Source organism: Lagopus leucura, unplaced genomic scaffold, assembly GCF_019238085.1.
Source record: "Lagopus leucura isolate 7727_CA_CO unplaced genomic scaffold, USGS_WTPT01 Super-Scaffold_73, whole genome shotgun sequence".
NCBI lineage: Eukaryota > Metazoa > Chordata > Aves > Galliformes > Phasianidae > Lagopus > Lagopus leucura.
Genome location: NW_024962252.1, coordinates 72,546,107 through 72,566,716, shown reverse-complemented (window position 1 = coordinate 72,566,716; position 20,610 = coordinate 72,546,107). Strand labels below are relative to the sequence as shown.

The 20,610-nt window shown below is 40.0% G+C and overlaps 1 protein-coding gene across 4 annotated transcripts in view; it reads right to left on the bottom strand.

The window, feature by feature from the left end:
• RASGRP3 (RAS guanyl releasing protein 3) overlaps positions 1–20,610 on the bottom strand; it is a 52,471-nt gene that overhangs the window by 28,515 nt on the left and 3,346 nt on the right. Inside the window, exon 1 of one of the 4 annotated variants that reach the window (XM_042888107.1) lies at positions 12,332–12,412. The exons of the other annotated variants lie outside the window; for them this stretch is intronic. The gene's annotated coding sequence lies outside the window, so the exon portion shown is untranslated. Of the gene's footprint in view, positions 1–12,331; positions 12,413–20,610 lie in introns of those variants that run through there. 4 annotated transcript variants of the gene reach the window in all.

Here is a 20,610-nt window from a genome sequence, read left to right as displayed (position 1 = left end):
CATGCTTTATTTGATGACATATTACCATTATGGGAGGCAAAATTCCTTAATAAGTGAAAAGCAAAAATGTCTGCAGCAGTGTGTCCAGAGGTTAAAAGTTTTTAATGGACTGACCTACTAAATGCAGACTCCCTTACAAGTCTCAACCTCACCACGACCACCACATTGAACAGTCATTTGAACAGAAAGCTTTCCTTAACATTCTCATGCAGCCTAATTGTATTTATTATTCAACATTTTGGAAGTGCTAAGATGACACTGGACTGTCCTGAAAGATATGCTTAAAATGAACATTCAGGCTGTGAGCTCCTGTGGCAGATGCAGTCAGGTGTAATGCCTTATTTTTTAAAAGAAACAGGATACACTGTCAGCTAACTTGTGGTCTCATGCAAAAGCATTGAAGGGCAAGAACAGAGCTGGGGGCACTAGTCAAGTTTTAACTGTTGGCTATTATCAATAGTATAAACAGAAGTCATCACTTTTATTGCTGGAGGCTACTAAGGGGAGGTCCTCACCTGGAAGCTGCAGGGGTTTAACATAAAACCCTGATGTCAAGCCAATATAAATCACTGCACAGGCACATTCACATGAGTCCCATACAAGCTACATTGGTTACAGGTGCAAGCTAACCCAATAAGCTGGGTTTAAGTAGGCTTACATTTGACAAATGGGGTAATATTTATTTAGCTGAACTGAATTAAAACAGCTTTTTAGCCAAACCAAAGTAAACGTAGATGTAACATTTTCCCCCATCAGTTAAAAATGTGTTATTTTTCTGCCTAGGGACAACAAACAGAGCCACGTGTAAATAGTTCAACTTTGACACACAGGCACCTCTATGGGTCTCAGTAAACTTTCCAAAGACCTGCATACAGGAAACTCACATTCTTTACAAGATTAGGACACTCTTTGGAAGTTTAAGTAAGTTAGACTTCTCCTCTTCTTCCCCTCCTCAAATGAATGCTTGCATTAGATGATTTCCACCACCTGGCTGCTGGGCAGAAACTGCTGAACGTGAGCAGCTGAACAAGGAAATCAAATCAGTAGCAGTGCACAGAAAAATAAGCTGGAAAAAAAAAAAAAATCAAGAATCTCATGAGAATATTTATGGTAACTGCCCTTACTGCACTTTTTTTTGCTTTACCTTGTCTTGTTCACATCCATGCGAAGCTCTTCAGGACAGACCTCATCTACCATCCTTTAGATGGAATGGAGGATCTCAGTAGGAGGCCTTTCTTGCTATTAGTCTCCAATAGATTAGTGCAAATATAGGAATCCAAAATGGGACACATAAGGCTACACCTTTGCCTACACTGGTGCAGTCCAGACATCTGTCTGGGCTCAAATTGACACAAGTTGCCTAACGCATGGTTCCTTAAGTTTATGCTACCGCACAAGCAATTAAATATTTCTTGTAGGTTATCAGTACTGGTTTATTTATTACAGTACGTGCAACTCCATGTCTAGAAAACTCTAAGGAAGTGACATTCTTGGTCAAGTTTCTCCAGCTGACACATGCAAAAATTGTTCTAAGCAGGAAAGCACAGTGACAGTGTGGGCTGTCAGGCAGCCTAATGCCACTGTTTCTGTCACAGTCCATGACTTCAAGCATCACATGCTTCAGAATGGCACATTGGCTTACCAATGACATTTGTCATGTGGCGTGGAAACACAGAACAAGGGGAAGATTGTTGCACTGCCCCTTGCATGCAGGATATGAGCCTTGCTGGGAGCAGGAGAGGAAAGAAAAGCAAATCTGAAAGTCCTGGGATCTTCCACTGTGATTCACCAGTATTTATTCACCTTTGCTACACACCTTCAGACAGTAGTAGTCCAATTAACCAGGAGATCCTTGATAATCGCCTTCGCCTTATTACTTTAATTCACTTTTTCTGGATCAAAGTGGAACTTCAAAATACACTGAACAGAATGTTTACTCCACCTTTCAAAGGAAGAGAGGACGGGACATGGCTAAACGCATACTGCTGATGAGTAGCTAGAGCCAAACCTCATATTAACAAGAGACATCCACTGCACAGGGGATGTTAGTGATTCTATGCCTCTATGAGCTCTGCAGGATAGTCAACTTCTCCACTTCATTCACCTACTGCAAACTAGCCAGACTGTCCCCAGCTAGCAGCCAGGCACCCATATCACTTGCACTCCATTCCCTGCTGTGCAGATTACACTTAGTGCTTTCAGTGAGATACTGAACAGCGTGGGAAGTCAGGATCAATGCAGAACAGTTTCTACCTGCTGCTTTTTCTCTTTCACTCTTGTCTTATGTTCCACTGTGGGTCTTTTATTGGCTGTAGCCCCTTCACAAGAGTACCGACTCCATCACGAGCTTATCCATGGTCTCAGTTCTTTCAGGGATGTACCTGCTCTGCCACAGAGCATCTTCCAGTTCTCTAACCTTGCTATTCTCTCTGTTCTTTCCTCCTCTTCATGTTTTCTGTCCCTGCTCAGACTTTTTCACCAAGAGCCTGGCTGATGGGCTCAGCTGTGGCCCAGAGTATGTCCTGGTTGGAACAGCTATGTCTGGCACAGGGCAGCCTCTGGCCTCTTCCTCCCACAGAGATCCCATCTGCAGCCCCCCCTGCTGCCAAGCTTTTCCATTGGCATCTAACACAGCCTCTAAGGGATGAGCTTTTGCAGCCCTAAGATAAGAGCAAGCAAGTTAAAAATTGTGAAATGTATTTCATTGTGTTCAGTTCTGAGAGAAGAGTCCTTTGGGCTAACTACTTTCAAGTCATTGCATGCCACTTAATTAACACAGATAGATGTTATAAACAATTTGGAGGCTTTCTGAAGGAACAGGGGTTGAATGAATTGGACCATAGTTGAGAAACCAAGTGGCAATATAGATCTGCTCACATGCGTTACCAAGCGATTAGTTCAGAGCCACGTAATACCTTGTAGACATTCATAAATTAGAGTACGGAGTACAATACATACTGACCTAAAACAAAAGAGAAGCTTACAGAAATCACGAGGAATGCTAATGGATAGTCACAGGACCAAATACTTTCAGTAATCAGAAAGTCACTTGATCAAGACCCAAGCTGCTTAGACATCATTTTGTTTAGCATTCTTACCTCTTACTGGGAAATGTAACCAAGATTTCTGACATAACAGAAATAAAAATAGGTTTCTTCATATATAAGCTCTGCAAAATAATGGGTAAATTGATAACTGGATTTCTAAAAGCAAAGATTTCATTCTCAATTGCAATTTTAGTGTTATGCAATGTTATCTAGTATACAATTATCTACCATACTTGGGCTTTTTCCCATTCACTTCTCTATTTGCTTCTGCAATTTACTGTGTTGGCCTTTGTCTCTGTAGCTGTGAGTCCAGCTTATAACGGCAGTAAAATCTGAATGTGCATCCTTGAATTATTTAATGTGCTGGAATACTACCTTATTTCCCCTCTCCATAGGTCAAGGTACTACAATTGCCCAGGAAGGCATTGGGTTCAAAGAAAGATCCAAAAGTGGACTTTATTTCACCTTCAAAATGAAGAAAACTTCTAGCCACACTTCTCAGTAGACAGTCATTAAAAGGTGTTCTGCTGTACCCAGTAAAGCAAAAATAAAATTTCAAATATCAGACATTTCATTAATGTGCATGACACGAGGGGACAGAGATTTTCTGAGAATATTTGCCCTCCAGACATGTTAGAGATCTCCACCACCAAAGCATAACTCATCAAGAGGGGAAAGCTAACAGCACTAAGAATCCATATGCTTCTATATCCTTTTTTTTTTTTCTTCTCAGAAACTGAATCAGTACACTATCAGTACTTCTTACAAGTTATGTTTTTACTTGTATGCCTCAAGAAAAACTCTTAGCAATTACCTTTATTACTGACAGAATTGCTTACAACTTTTGACAGCCTTTTGTGAATAAGCTTGTTTTATTAACCTAGACAAGACTGGGGGGAGAAAAGGAAGCCTATATTCTTGACTGATCACACTGTTGTACGCTTTTAGCAGACTGGTTTTTCTTTTCCCAAGAGAAAACATTTATTTTAAGCTATTTTAAAACACATACGAGAAAATAATCATATCTTCAGTTTTGAAAGATAAAGAGTCAGTATTCATTTCCATTTATCTGTAACAAAATACTTTAATATTTTACCATTATTTACTACTGCCAGTTTTATTCTCTTAAAACCAAGTTAGAAAATCAGACAGACCTATTAAATAGCTCACTAAGAAATCCTAGGTCCTATTTTCCTATGTCTTCTGTTATATTCAGTGTGGAGATTTCCTTTTTCCATCACTAGATAATTTTTTCTTATTTTTAACTAAGTCAAAATTCTCATACAGTAGTACAGTCCCTGAGCAGTGTCTTTTATGAAGCTGTTACATCTTCCAAGATTTATGACAGGTTTAAGAGTCAACACTACTCCCAGTTTCAGGCTAGCATTCAAACAATGTTAAAGCAAAGGGAATTATAAGAAGCTTTAACTTTGAATATAAGTCAGTCAATTTGGTATCAAAATTTTTGTCTGACAAACCCATGGTTTCCAAAGCCTTTTTTTTTTTTCCCTTTCGAATAAGCTTTCTCCCTACACCAAATTTAGTAACTTCCAGTTATTTTCTTTCCTGCTGTAGATGGACTATCTGTTCCTGGCTCAAAACATTCTAAAGCCCACATTGACAGCTGCATTGCAGATTGTGTGTATATATATATACATATACACACACACACACAGTGCTCATACATTATAATGATGCCAAAAGAATTACAGCCACTTATGGAGTATCTCAAGCATGTAAATCTCAGCAGAGTTGCAGTGGTCACTCAGACAAAGAGATTATTGCTAAGTGCCCTGGAAAGCAAGATGTTCAAACATATTCTCTCTCCCCTCTTCCATCTCTGCAGCAACATTGATACCAAGAGAAGAAATCTGTAATCACAGATACCAGTAAAGGGAAACTTCCACGCCGACCTGTCTCCCATCTTTCCAGCATCAATGATTGTACCTGATTTTTCCCTCTTCTTGTTTCTGGCATTTTCCTAGCTGAAGAACAACTGCAGTTACTTTACATCTAATAAAAACAAGGCCAACGCCTTATGAAGAGATGCTAAGCATGCCTTTATTTTTATCTCTTGAGCACTGTTATCCCATACATCACATTTCTCCCTGCAAATTCACAACCTGTGCTCATCCCAGTGTGAGGAGTGATCTCCTCCTGTGAACACAGTGAAAATACAGGGCAACTTCAGAAATATCTTGACCACATGGCCTGGGAAGTACTTACTAGTGTGCTAAATTGAAGGTAACAGCTGGCAAAAAAAATAAAGGCAGGAAGAGGCGTTCAGGGACTTAAGTAAAAGGAAACTGGATGACTGAGATGGAGCAAGACAGTTATGAGGACAGAGGGGCAGGACAGGACTTTGGCTCCCTTTTATCATTTGGCTGTTACAATGATCTTATGCTGAAATCATCCTTTTCTTTTGCCTTTGATGTAGAAAGTAGTTCACATGTAACTGCTATTTCCCCACAGATATGCTAACAGGTCCCAGACAAGAAGAGAAGACTGAACCGGTTGCTAACAGTCAGTAAATCTTCTCATTCCCTAATGGCAGCATCCCATTTATTTAAGAGCAATTGCTCTTTGAAGAAAAAAAGCAAATCGAAATGGCACACAAGAAAACAGAAACAGACACACATGACAGCAGTCAGTAAGTGCACAATCCCAGGAACTCATGCAAATTGCTGTCTGTTCCATGCTCACATGAACTGGGGATGCCTGCCTGCTACAATGCTGTGGCTCTGCACCCACAAAAGTTGATGACAACTCAAAGCTCACAATGAAGCAGGCGTGTGAAAAGCTGGTGGAATAAAAACACAGCCTGGAGGTCAGGAGGGATACAGCACCTTCCTTTGGCGAGCTGTCAGCAGATGCTGGACAGCTAAATACACAAGTGGTTCCCTACATCTAGGCATTTTCTGTAAGTTTCTCCTGGGAAGAAGTGGCAGAAGTGAAACAGTGGCAGGCTTCTGACTTCTTAATGGTGCAGAGAGAATAATTTAAACGCATACATATAGTGTTAAAGCAGTTCAGAGGTTTTAATAATAGTAAGCTTCTGACAGAGAAGGGCAGAGGACAGACTATTGTCACTTCCTGGTGTGTCTGATCAGACTTGGAACTTATTTTCAGAGGTAACAAAGCAATGAGCAGATGACTGACTAAACACTGTTTCCTTAATGAGAAACACACTGGTTAGCATGATCCTATGAAGACATGCAACAAACTTCTCAAACTCTTTATGATACCAGAAGAAATCCACAGAGCACAGGATATGAGAACAGCATCACTACAGTTAATGGCGACAGCTATGCTTTTGGAACAGTGGGTTTTGTTAATAACCATGCGCTTTCCTAACAACAGGACAATTTGCAGCCAACAAGTTAAATACTTTATTTAAAAAAAAAAAAAAAAAAAGCAACACGGGCATTTCTGATCAAAAGGCCTGAAACACAAACAAGCTCATACCTGTCTCAAATTAAAAAAGAGTAAAAAGCATCTTACAAATCCAGCTTTAATAAGTAACACATTCAACAAGTACCTTTTAACTTCAGTACGCTAAGTTCCTTTTGGTAATTAACTATTTATTATAACAAGGAATATTTAACCCAGGATTGCAGCTAGACAACTATCACCCCTCTTGAAGCCACAGATCACACTGCTACAGTGGACTTCAGAGGAACACATCTCACCAGGAATTCCAAAAGAAGAATGAACTGGAAAAGGGATGCAGAGCCCAAATCCATGCTCCCTCTCACTTCCAGGACCATAATTCTCAGCCTGGTCTCTGCCTTCTCACCTCCTCACTCAAGAAGGTGACTGCCCATAGAGCTTCTGGCCTCTTTCTGCTTTTTCAGCATTAAAAATACCAAATGCTTATCTATGGCCTTGAGAAACATATCAGAGTCAGTAAAACCAAGCAGCTCCCCAACTGGGACATCATTTTAAATCTTTTCAGGATTTGTACACCAGAAACTTCTCTGCCTTGCCAATATTAGGTAACACTGGTCACACCTAGATTGCACTTCCCATACTGAACAGGCACAGCAGCAATGCTGAAGCTCTCTAAGACCTCTAACACATTAAAACTGTGAAAGACACAAGATCTGTTACTGTTTTTAGTGGAAGGATTGTAGTCCCCCACTTGGCTGAGACAACAGAGTGGATTTGCCAGAGTAGGTTCTTCCTACCCCAGAACATTAACAAACAAAATTCCATATTAAATGAAATATCTTTGGGCTTTAGAGAGAAAGCAAGTAAGAGGGTGACTAATTAAAGAATACTTGTTCTAGAAGAGAAAAAAAATATTGCAAATTCTAGTTCTTGTTCCACTGCCTAGTTGAGATAAAAATATATGGACAGTCATAAGGGCAGAGCCTGGAAACCAAGAGTTTTAGGAAGGGTGGCATCTGTTCCAGGAAGTACGTGCTCATGCGTTTGGTAAAGTAGAGCATGAGTAAGCAAGCTAAAGTAGGCAAGACATCTTTAACAGATGAGACTTTTTTGAGTGTTTTAAGGAAGATATTTCATGAACAGTGTGATAAAACCAGAAAGTCAGGGCTATTCTGATTTGAACAGAAGAAAAAAAAAACAGCTGGCAAACTGACTCAAGCTCTAATCCAGCAAAGATTTTGTGATGCAATTTGCACCACTGGCAATCTATTACATCATAATATCATGTGCACAAACTGCTTTTCTGCCTTCCCACTAGCAAAACCAGAAATTTCTGAGCAAGCTCTGGGTTCAAACACTGAGTTGCTGCAAAAAAGGAGTTCACTGACGCATGTTATATGAACCAGATTATGGACTGGACTGAGCTAATTAAATGATGAGTTATGAATGGAAGCCCATCTATAATAACAATATTTCAGACTGAGGAGATTAAATTTGGTGAGACCAGAGCCTGTGCTGGAGAAATATTAAGCCTTTTCAAAGACTACAAAGAAGAATGTAGCATCACAACAAAGAAAATATGCAACCTTGAGTCATTTATCAAAGGAATCAATGTGTGTAAGCAAGCATGCAAATGTACCCACTCTAAGTCAAATTCAATCTGCTCTACTGTATCATCTACTATTTACTCAAATAACGGACCCTAAGGCTGTTTTCTACTTGGGAATCATCAACAACCTTCAGGTACAGTAAGCAGAATACACATCAATAGGAATGGAAAATTCTTGTTCATCAAGAAGAGCCTTTTCCTGCACACATTTCCCATACTTCAGGTTCTCCTGCACAAGCCCACCACTACTCTGAGTGAAGCACCTGTTTCCATAGTAAAGGCTGAAAGAGAAGCAGTTTTAACAGTGACTGATGGAGTTGTATACGGAAATGCAATTATATTTAACATAACATGTAGTATAGTATGTATCTACTGTTATATACTAAGCTTGGTACAACCTGGGTGGTAGACTAAAGCAGATGTACTGTTGAGTCACCAATTAATTTTAGATGATATGGTTATTTTCTGTTTGCAGGAACCAAATATATTAGGTATCTGAACAGGAATAGCTCAAGTTTCACTAATTTTGCACAGTTTAGTAGGTCTGGTGTTATTCTTCAGCTACTGAAGCCTTCCTCACTAGCCGGAGAAATTCCAGATCATTAATAAAGATAATATGCACTAATCACAGGTGTGAGAATACAGTGCAGAGAGAGTCAAACCATTTCACCTATTTGAATGCGGTCAGAGGACACAGCAGCAAGGGGAGCGGCTACTCAGAGTGAGACAGCAGATGGCCACCAAAACAACCCAAGTAATTCTCAGGGGAGACCGAATTTTCTGCTGAGCAGTAAACATCAGTTGTGTGGGTATTTCCACACACCCACGCTGTGATCCTGACCACATACACACTTATTGTAAGCCAAACTTTCTGATGGGACCACTCATGACTTCTGATCAGAAAATATCCATGTGTTTTCAGAATGGCCCCTGTAGCTGAGTTGGACTTGCCAAGTCAGTGTGCTGATCTTGCTTATAGCTGACGTTCTTTTAACTTCACTGCAAGAAAAAAGTTTGCCCCTGCCTCAGTGCCTCTGATCTGGTAATCAGGTGGCTTTCAGACAGGCCATTCCAGTAAGCAATTGAAAAAGTAACACTGCATTGACTATTCACATTGAATAGAAAACCCACACTGAAGACCAATGATCAGAAAAATCTGAAGACCTGGGATTTTTCTATCAGCTTTTTGATTCAAATGCTTGGGAACTAGATACTGCCATTCGTGAGTTAAAAGAGAGGGTCAACATGAAAACATTTCTATCAACTCCAGCAATGAAAAGCGATTGCACTACAAACATGTTAACAGAAAGCATTCTTTGGAAGATGTTTGGAGTACCTATAAAAACGTTGCATAATCAGACTCAGACAGCTTAGCAAAAAAGAAAACCACAAATACCCCTACAGTATTTTTAAAAGTAGTTTCCTCTCTTTATTCAGGAACATCCTGGGAGTGGCTCCTGTGCATAATAGCATTTTCAACTACAGCGAGGAGCTGGCAAAACTGTGGTTACTCTAGATGTTTTCTTGTAGAGCACAAACATGCCCATTCAGAGAACTGCTCTAATAATTTCCTTGGAGTAAAGGAAAAGAATTTAATAGGAATCTTGAAAAAGGCTCTAAGTGATATGCATATGCACTGAACTTCTGCAGAGGTACAGAAATGCTCAGGCTGTTATCAAATCTCCTCTACTGTGTAATTAAAAAAAAAAAAATCATCAGGATGAAGATTTCTGCTAGGTATCAGACTTTCTAGATACGTACCTATGTCAGTAGTCAGTCTAGATGTGTCAAAGGCAAATGCAAAGGCTGGGCACTTCCCATAACAAAGGATGCAGAAATCCAATCTATGTGCTATATCATGCCTATGCAGAACTGCCTTGACTAACACAAGCATAATTTGGGGGATGCGAGTGTGATATTCAAAAAGCTGAGCACATGTGTTTCTGGGAGATCATTATACTAAGTTATAAAAGTTATAAAAGAGTGGTAGTACAGTGGCTATGTCTTTCACTCCAGTGTAAAAATCAGTATGTGCCCCAACAGCATCCTAAGATGGGTACTCCAGTAACAGAGGTTGCAGCTGGAATTCATCAGAAAAGCCATAAAGTGAGAAAAGCTTGAAGACTGCAATATTCTACTTTCTCAAAGCACACACTCTGTGTTTAACAGTAACTATTGCTAAAAAAGTGGGCTGATAAGGACAGAAACAACTGCAGCCTTGAGAATCTTGTAATGCTGATCAAGCTTTCTTTACTTTGTGAACAGAAGGTTTAAAGGGTTAGCTGTTACCCTTGAATTTCATTCAAAATAAGATATAATAACGATAGCTGGGCACTGTAAATACAGCAGGGTTGTTTACCTTCAATTTTGCAGATCTCAGAGGTTATTTTCCTTTATTGTAAATAACCTTAAAAACCAATAGCATAGAGGCACAAAACTGAGCTTTCCTCACTGTTTCTTTGAGATAATTCAGTGTTAGCTTTGACAGTGTGTTTCAAGACATACCTTATACTACCTGAAGTGAGCTCAGTGGTGCAGTTATAGAATTTTTACCATAAAATCTTCAGTAGTTTCCTTACGCTTTGCTCACTTCCCAGTGATGCCTGATAATAAAATCAGCTGCACAACGTATACATGCAGCAGGTTTGTGATGCAGCTGTCGCAGGACCATATGGCTTTACATCAGTCTTTTGCACCAACCCTGGCACAGTGGTTGTTCTAGAGAAGAAGGAAAACAGGAACAGCACTACTGAGCTACTATTTTTCTGGTGGATTTGGGGTTTAGCTTATGTTCAAAGCATGGTCCTTCACAACAGACAGGTCCATGAGACGCCGCTGTAGCCAGCATCCCTAGAGGACTACAGGCTCCTGAGTGCAAAGCCAGGAGGCACCTCAGAGCCCCGTAGCCTGCAGCACTCCTGGCTTTGCGTGCCATTTGTGTGGGAAGGCTGCAGTGTAACCACAGTCTGTAGTACTCCAGCTCAAGGTTCAAAGGCAGACTACCCTCTGATACAAGAACAGGCAGGAAGCCAGGCAGACTTCTGGTTTTGTGAACAATTGCAACTGATTGACATTTTCCTATACAATTTCCAGTTAAACAGTAAAGCCATAAACTATGGTTTAAAGGAGAATTAGAAGCCGTTAGGGAGAAATAAAAAATGAAAGTTCTCTTTTTGCATGAGAAGCGAATGAGGATTATTCTGCTCATCTTTAAAGGACAGACAACATGATTCACTAAACTAGAAACTAGTAAACTAGAACTCCAGTGTTTACTCTTGATCCCATTCTGAAATGCAGGTCTTCCCTTCCTCAACAGGATCCCACTAGTCTCCCTTCTCCCAGCCTCCCCCAAAGCACCTGGCAACCCTCAGCCTTATTGCATACCTGATGCCCCACTACCTGTTCATTTGTTCCAATTCTTTCTCAGTCTTACTCAAAAAAACAAAAACCCACACCAAAATGAAAAACCTCTCCACAATAACTCATCTCTATATAAATAATTGATCAAAAGTTCCTTTACGAATCCTGTAATTCTTGTATTTTTAAGCAAAACTTCAGAGCTTTCAAAATTTATCAGATGGGGAAATCAATCATTCATGAAGCAAAAGCATAAAAAATGCAAACATCTAAAAATAAAGTGAATTAAAAACCTGGAGATATTTAGGAGACTCACTCCCTGTTTTTAGGGAGGATCTTTTAATCTTCACAAGCCAGTTATGTGTTATTATCAACAATCAATTGTATCTTAATCAGTGCATCTTCACTTTTCTCCTGTATTTCTCTGCTACTACCTTTCTCTTTCAAAAAAAAATTCGCCTTTCAACCCCCAAAACTTGCCAGTCACAAGCAGCTTTCTTCAGGTTGATCACACTATTTCAGTCGAGTACATTTGTCAATTCCTTACATGACTATTTTTAAGCCAAATGCTGAAATTGCTGTATTCCCAACTGGCATCTTTACCTATTCACTAGCTCTACAGAGAAAGGAAAATACATTTGCCATTAACAACCTCTTCACAACATCATCTGTGTAAATAAACACAATTTTCCCTCCCCAACTAGCATGAGGAGAAAACACAGTACCTGTCTTGTTCCTGCAACAGCAAAAACAATACAATCGTTAATCACAGATCAAAAAAAACAGACATTTAGAGCATGAATGACTGCTTATCAATGAGGCGACAAAAAACACGCCTCTCTCTTAAGTGTTTTCACAAAAGGTCTCAGATGAAAATAGGAAAGCAGTGGTAGCTTAGAAAAAAATAAAAACAGGGAAAATCACTTACTGTACTTGGTTCTGCAGAGGTATTCAACACAAACATCACCCTTCCTTGTCCAGCTGCCAAGTGCTAAAGCATGAAATGAGCAGCTGTTTCCTTCAAGCTGGGGCTGTGTGTCTTAACTAGTCACATGCCCCTCCTGATAAATCTCACTGCTGTGCCAGGAGGTCAGAATCTGAAGATCATTATTCCCCCTATTAGAAAATCCTTTTCATAATAGCAGCCTTTGCTAAAACGCTTGACTGGAATGTGGTGCTATGTGTTCCATAACTTCTTTTTTCCCCCTTCTAAATGACTAACGCCCAACAGTAGATAAGTCTTAATCAACAGCAGGGGCAGTACAAATGGAAAGTTAAACAGATCTCTGTTGATTGCTTCAATTTTGCACCTGACTTTATGATCTGCTGCATTTAAATTCAGTCTTCCTGTCAGGAAGAGAACATTTTAAAGCACAGTGGTGTTCTTAACGTCTTTAAGACTTGGTCTCTCCACTGATCACACAAAATAAGGGAACAATCATGCTTTCGGAGATTAAGCATATTTAAAGGGCAACATCACTACCTCTTGTGTTTACATAGTAGAATGATGAGTGCCTTAATAATACTGCAGATAATTTTTATTTTGGTGCCTACTATTTTTGCAGCACAGAGACAGAGCCCCATTGTGCCAGACATTGCCTGGTCACACAGGGATACCTCTTCTGGGTTGGGGGCTATCAGTCCAAACTGAGTCAACAAAATGGAAAACAAAAGCATCCTTATCCCCATGTTCCTAAACGTAGGACAAATGGAAGTACAACTCTGAAGTAAAAAAAAAAAAAAAGACAGATTCTAATGGAATTTTCCAGGGAGATACGTGGCCATATATTTCTGAAATATAAGTGAGATTTTGGAGCCTAATTCCCTACAGCTTGGCCACATATTTAAATATATTCAGGTGTTCGAAGGTAAAAGCATGCAGTCAATGGAATTTTGAGGGTGAGATGCAGAACTCAATTTTCTGAAAAGCTGAATTTCCAACACGCATGCAGGAAATACCAGGCTGAAACTCCAGTGGTAGCTTATATAGAAAAACCTGACCAGCACACTGTTTCTGTACCTCAATATGGGGTGCAGTAACAATGGATGGTATCTTATGGTTTTGCAAGTAAACCAGACCTTGCAAGATCACAGTCCCACTGAATTATAAAGGCATTTTCCTGAAAGAGAAGCTCTGCTAATGGTACTGTGTTAGAGAGCTGAACAAATTCAAAGGATTGCTCAGAGCCAAAAAGCTACCCATTTATTTCAATTATTCAATTTTAATTGCATATCTAACTGGCACATTTGTCAGAAATCAACAAATGCCCTCAAGTTACTGAAGATGAAAGCTGCAGGGAAAAAAGTAAAAAAAAAGAAAAAAGAAAAAAGAAAAGAAAGGGGGCAATTCAGGTTTCTTGCATTGACCCTACCCAGCTCTTCACATTATATAAGCTTGCACATGGTTATGAAACCACACAACCTTCCTTGCTGCCAGCACAGCCTGAAGCAGGGAAGAAGCCCTTGTGATTATTATCCATGCATTTGTGTGTCTCTTGTGGGTGAAACCACTGGGTTTCATTGGAAAGATTTAATGAAAAGCCTCCTAAACCTTCTCATCACCCAGCAGCATGAAGGGGTAGCAGCCTGTCACAGGACCCTGTCTGTAGGTTCAGTGCTGCAGGAACCCCATGGCCACAGCCTCAGTTAGGGGTCTCCTCATACCCCGAAACTCCAGCCTGTCCTTGGCCACGTGGCAGGGTGCCTGCTTTGTCCTGGCTCATCTCTGCACCTGCACCCTGCTAACACGTGTCCACAACGGACAAACGAGAACGAAGCGTTAGCTCAGCGTTTCTTCATAGCCAGGGAGACTCCTGGGTTTTCTCCCTAAGGACGGTTCTGGTGCAGCAGCCTTCCTCTCTTGCTGGCACCAGGGCAGAGGCTCTGGGATGCTCCCAGGCAGCCAATGGGGCTCTTGCAAACACAGAGACGTTTTTAGAAGGTTTTACCTTTCAGTCTAACCGAAATGGCATACTCGGAGACCCCTCGTACTCCTACAGTCCCTCGTAGCAGCAAGGAACAACGTGTTGCACGCTGGCCCCACAGCAGCCCCCAGCGGTCTGAGTTCCCCAGTGCAGTACAACCCGTCCCACTGCAGCCACCTGTGGCCCACTCCTCAGCGGCCATTTTCCTGCAGCCACCTGTGCTCCTCAATGCAATGCACCTGGAGCGCCGGGTCGGCCATCTTGTGCGGTGCTAAGTGGGGCTGGCAGGGATCGTCTGCTCGTCTGGCGGCTGAGCATCGTGCACGGAAAGCAAAGTTACACCAGGTTTCAGCTTTGCCCTTGTAAGCAGGGTAAGTAAGCGTGGCATAAGGAGGGATGCTTCTGGAAAGGCAGTTCAGTGGCTAAGTAACTGATTTATCCTACTGCATGGTAGGGCTTGGCAATATGGTAGTGACTTGCTCCCCTTGGAAGCTGCTTCCCTCTGCCTGAAGACGTTGATCTGGCCTCTAAGTAGAATGCCTCCATGTATGGGCTCTGTATGGGGTTTTTAAGCTGCTGAGGATGTCTTAAAAGAATGAAGGAGGTTGCAAAAAGGAAGGGTTTAAAAATGAGAAACAAGCCCATGAGGAATGAGTGCCTTTAAGTTCAGGACACTGGGAGAAGGATAATTTCAAAGAGGTACTCAGAGCTGTCCCTGCAGAACTGGGTGGCAGGCTGCTGCACGCCTTCCTGGTTATGCCTCAGGGCATAGCCCATTGACCACATGAGTTACCTTTGGTAAATGCCATTTCATTCCTCCTAAACACTGCTGTCATTTGAGATCGAGATTAATTGAATTTTATACATGGTTTTATAAAAGAAAAGATCACAAATTTCATTAGAAAATTAATTATAAAATTACTCTCTGCTGATATTTCAGAAAGCATGATTAAAATGTGTTCTGTATAATGATCTGTCAATCTGCACATAGTGTTGTGATTATTTTGTTCATTTCATGGATTATGCAGTATCCACAGCACTCTTTCAGATCTATTCAACATTCAAAGTTATAAGGTAGCTAATGTGGACACAGCAAATCTACAAAAATGGTGTTGTATTCCTATCTCTATTAGAGTACATCTTCTCTGTGACAAAATAAATAAATATGCAACAGTGTATTCAGTTTCTTCTTATGCTAAGAAAACAGCTCAAGGCTTGATAGAAAAGGATGTGTTTTTGTTTGTGGTAACTGATGTTTTACATAAAAACTAAGAAATGAACATTCCTCAGAGGTGCCATGAGAAATAGTGAACAGTAACAAAGAAGCATGGTGTGAAATTGTGATAGTATGTTTCACAGCTGCCTTTCAACTGCTGTTACTGCTATCTGTTTGGATGTGCTTGCCTATGTTTTGCCTATGTGTCATTTCATTTCCAAATTTGGCAGTGATACAACATTTATCTCAGCGTCAGTGCTTTGAAACTGTGCTAAATCTTGGAAAGTATAATTATTTTCTGAATATGGCAGTTACAAAGTGGCCTGAAAATGCCTTTTTATGTTGGTGTGTTCTGCAGTTTGTTTAACAGGAATTAAGATTCTCAATGGACACAATTGTACCCTCTGAGAATGTGAGTCAGGTTATGCTAACTGCAAGTCTGCAGTATTGCATTTGTTTCTTAAATGGCTGCACTATGATTTGGCTGCTATCTTTCAGAATACTTGGAATGTATAGCTAATAAACAGTGGCTCATTTTCTGGTCTGCCTCATTGCCGCAAGTACTATATAGCCTTCACTATCAGCAGATATGAATGAAAGCAGACCATGGAAGTGTTTACTAGACAGGATGTTTTATAAATACCGAAGTGCAATTAAAAAGCCTGCTATAAATAGTCTAACATCTCTCATGCTAAGCTGCCAGCTAAAGGGCATCTGAAGAACATCATGGAAAGGAAATTTTGCTGAAAATATTTTGTGTCTCTCAGCGTTCCTCTGCGTTCAGTCAGTTTTAAGCATCTTTAGGCAATGCTGCGTGCCTGGCAATCTGTGAATTCTAAGTTCTTCAACATTATGCTCAGTGCTCTAGGGGGCACAGCAGTACAGTAAATGTGATCTGTACCTCCCCTTTCACATGCAAAGATACACCCAATATTTATGTTGTGGCTGAGAAATTGAAGATAAGATTACGTCATCCTGGAGTCCAACTCTTGAAAAAGTCTCTTCTTCATATCAGCAATTATAAGTCATAGGTGGAGCCTATAGCAGTACCTGGAGTTGAGGTTGTGATTGCTTTTCATCAGAAAATGAATGCTTTTGTTTACTTTTTAGCTTATGATAATGTAGGAATATAAACTGAAATTCTCTGTGTTGCCTGAATATTCTTATGTGTGTTAATCATATGCACATGTTCAGCTTAGAATTTGCAGTTTGTGTACTTAATATCTGTGTACTCAGAACTGCAAGTTAATAGTAATTGTGTCTTAGCTCATGCAGTATTTTCTCTGAAGATGTAATCTCTAATCTCTCTTATCTCTCTATGCAAATTTGGCATGAAACATAGCGGATAGTTTTCATTTTTCTGTGCTTTAGTCCTGAGAAATGGGATGAGCATAAATCAATGTGTGAATAAAGTAACTTCTTATCCATGCAACATTTAACAACGACAACAAAACCCAAAACAAACAAACACACCCCCTCTCCCCCCGCCCCATACTCAAATAAAAAAGCAAACCCACATGGAATTGCATCTTAAAAACATCTCTTGATGTTCAACCAAGATGTTTGGGTAGACCAGGATGGAGTTCCTATAGAAAAAACACCAACTGGGCAACAGCATGCATATGAAGCATTTCAGTTTCAAGTTTCCCAGTGTTTTTAGCAAATTTATCTTTGTTAATAGATTCTTTGTTGTTTGATGATAAAATTGTGTAAAATTGTTACTTGTTAATTTATCCATGATGCTTCTCAGTCAGCATTGTGACTTTCGTTTTTACAAAAGCAGCATGAAATAGCTATCAGTTGCTGAGGATCAGCTGAATCAGTGTGCATTTCTATTGTTGTTGATTTTTTTAAAAGCAAATGAGAATTTTATTTTATTTTATTTTTGTAATATCTAATGTAAATACAGAGAAATACTGACAAATATAAATTGTTTAATTGAATGCTGAGGAGTAGTGGTGTTGCCTTTGCCCAAGACATAGAGTGAAATTGGCCTGTGCAGTCAAAACAAGCACTGTGGGCTTCTTTGCTGGCAGTAACAGTATCTTCACTGTTTAGTTGTTGTAGTTTACAAACAACAGAACAGAACAATAAAAGCTTTTCACTATCTACCTTATATAGCAATCTGACTAGGGTGGATACACTTGTGTCAGAAACAGAGCTTGAAGACTGTGCTTCCTCACCTAGATGTGGTATCACCACTTAAGCACCAATCCATCATAAAAGGTGCTGTTTCCAATACTACCCTGATTATTCTGACTGTGAAATTTCTAAACAGACTGGTGTGTTTAGAAGAGATTTGTGTTCTAGATTTCTCTGACCATCCTCACCCTAGGTGGTGTCTCACACAAAGATGGTGCAGTGCTGCATTGTTGAGTGCACTGCGGATAAGTCTGTTGCAGGGCAATGGTGAGTTAATCAGCAGCTTCTACAGTTTAAATGCTTCAGCAAGTGTTTTTTTTCTACGTTGATCTAAGCAAGATTACAAGTGAACAAGAGCATGGCATCAGTATTTTTTTCTGAGTTCTTCATTACATCGTCTCTCAGATATAAAGCAGAATGTTAGTTGCATGAAAAGTTTTCAAGTCAGTAAACATATGTTAAGTAATACATTTGTTTCTATTTTACAGAAAGTACCAGCTTACTTGTCTCTCCTATTATAAACTGAACTGATTTCAACTTTGGCTTGTGTAAGTCACCTCTCAGTGTGTTTTTTTCACTCAAAATTTATGTTGGAAAGACTGCTATTCTACCACATCTACCACTTTTTATGTGAATCCCCATGTTGTCCATCTCAAACAATTTTTCCATGACTAAAGTACAAGGCATTTATGAGCTTTTTCAGTATACATAAGAAGTGAAAAATGTTTTTTTCTGTAGCATAAATTTTGATGTATATGTTGACACCACCCAGTGATTCTTGGTTTATCAAGTTGATCTTCTCAGTGGGGCAGCGTGAGCTGACGCTGAGCACTGCTGAGCATCAAACTGAAACAATACCCAGAGCTGGAACAGACATCCCAGCTTGCAGATTTATGTAGTCCTTTTACATTGACTGTACAGGAGTGGAATAAGGGAGTCTAGTGAGAAACAAAGCTGAAAATCAAACCTCTTTCCTTCTGCTTCCTTGAAAGAACCTGAACAATTCTTTTTTTTAAATCTGTTTCTGTCATTAATAGTTAAAAAGAAAACAGAACAGTAATCATGCATCACTCCTTTGTTATCAACAGCAATTTAAGCTTCTGCTTGCACTGTAAAATGAGGCATAGATCGTAAGTGCCTAGCTTGGTAGAATTGACAGTCAGTCTCCACTAACATGTAGAATGTTTATCAAACTATGTTATCTGTCAATCTGTATGAGCTCAGTAGTGTTATGTGTGAGCATTTTGGAGTCTATGCTTCCAAACTTCCTGTGAGATGAGTGAATTTGGATCCATCTGTGCTTTCTGTATGTTATGATGTACCCAGTGCAAAGATGAGAGAGGCTGTTGCTTCCATGCTCATGAGTTGAGGAGATCTGCTTATTATAGTCAAAACAGTTAATATTTTTGTATGCCAGAGTCCCTTGGGGCCAAGGTTGTTGTATGCATTACGCTTTGAATATGGGCCTTTCTCTGTTGCTGATGTTCCCACTTCATGTCTCTTAATGGTATGAGGACACTACTATGCTTTTTCATGGTGCTCAGGGATGTGATTTAGCAGAGGGTTGTTAAGTTGTGGTTGGACTTGATGATCTTTAGGGTCTTTTGCAACCTGAGCAATTCTATGATTCTGCTTTCAACTATTGCTTAAGACACTTAACCCTCCTACAGTAAATATCACAGAAAGATGTACAGTATCCAGAATTCTGTATATAAACTGTATTGCTGTATAAAACCATAGTGTTATGTGAAGATAGAGTGGAGGTTCCTTCTTTTAAGAAAGAAAGAAGGGACTAGCCAGGCCTGTGAGGAAGGTCAGTCTGTTTGGAAGAGCTCAACATTAGTTCACTGTCCTCCATTGCCTCTTCACATTTCTGAATTAAGGATTACTTTATTGTTCAGTTGAGTTTGAATGTTTTTTCTTCAGTTTTCCTTTCCCCTTTCTTAATGAGCCAGCTTATCTTTGAAGATCTATCTTTAGCCTCCTGAGATTATTGTGGTGCAGTAATAATCCAAAATAGCAGTGAAACATTTTATGAAACTCTATTGGAAAAGTGAAGTATGCTAGGATATAAGGGATGCTGAGAATTCTAAGCTATCTAAATGGAAGCGTTGGTTCTTTTTCGTTCTTAGTACAATGACCTACAGCTTTATAATGTACAATCTCGTGTGAATTAACTAGCTGGATAATGCCAGGGCCTGTTAGCTTGACAAAATGTTAAATTCACCACAAATGGAATTATTGTGTTGTGTGACTGAATCATGTTATAGAGCAGCTTTGCATCACACCTGGGTGTTCCTTTGTTTACGGTTCACTCCTGCTTTCTTGACCATCACTTCTTTGCAGTATTGGTAGTGGACTGGCAGGTTTACATTTTCATATTCTTGGAGGCATGTGGTCCTGCATTACAGAAATGCTAGAGCAGTGCTGTATTTTATGTTGCAGAGTTGGTTGAGTCCTTCAGTCACTGGGGAAAGTGACTGCACAGTCTGTTAGGGGACCACAACGAAGAGGAATACTTCTCAAAGCCAACGTGCCCTATCTACGCAAGAAGTGAAGGATGCCTACGGGGTTTTGTATTTGCAAGCTATATGGAGAAGTCTTAGTGTATCATGTGGTGTCTTTGATTAAACTTTGCTCAGAATGACTTTTGCAAAGCTATATGTCAAATAGCGGAGTTCTGCTTTGTTTAGATTTCTGTGAATACAATCACTTGGGATGTATAAAAGCTTAAGCTTTGTTAAGCACTTAGTTGCATGAAGTGTGGGCTTCCCCATCCCTAGCTGAGTTTTCCACGTAGCCCTGGAGGCTGTATGTGCCATCTTCTCTGTTCTGCTGCAGTGTTGGACATCTTTGTAGTCAAAGGATCTTTGAATCCTGGAAACAACATTATTTGTGGGCAAGGTGTATGCAAGGCAGTCATCT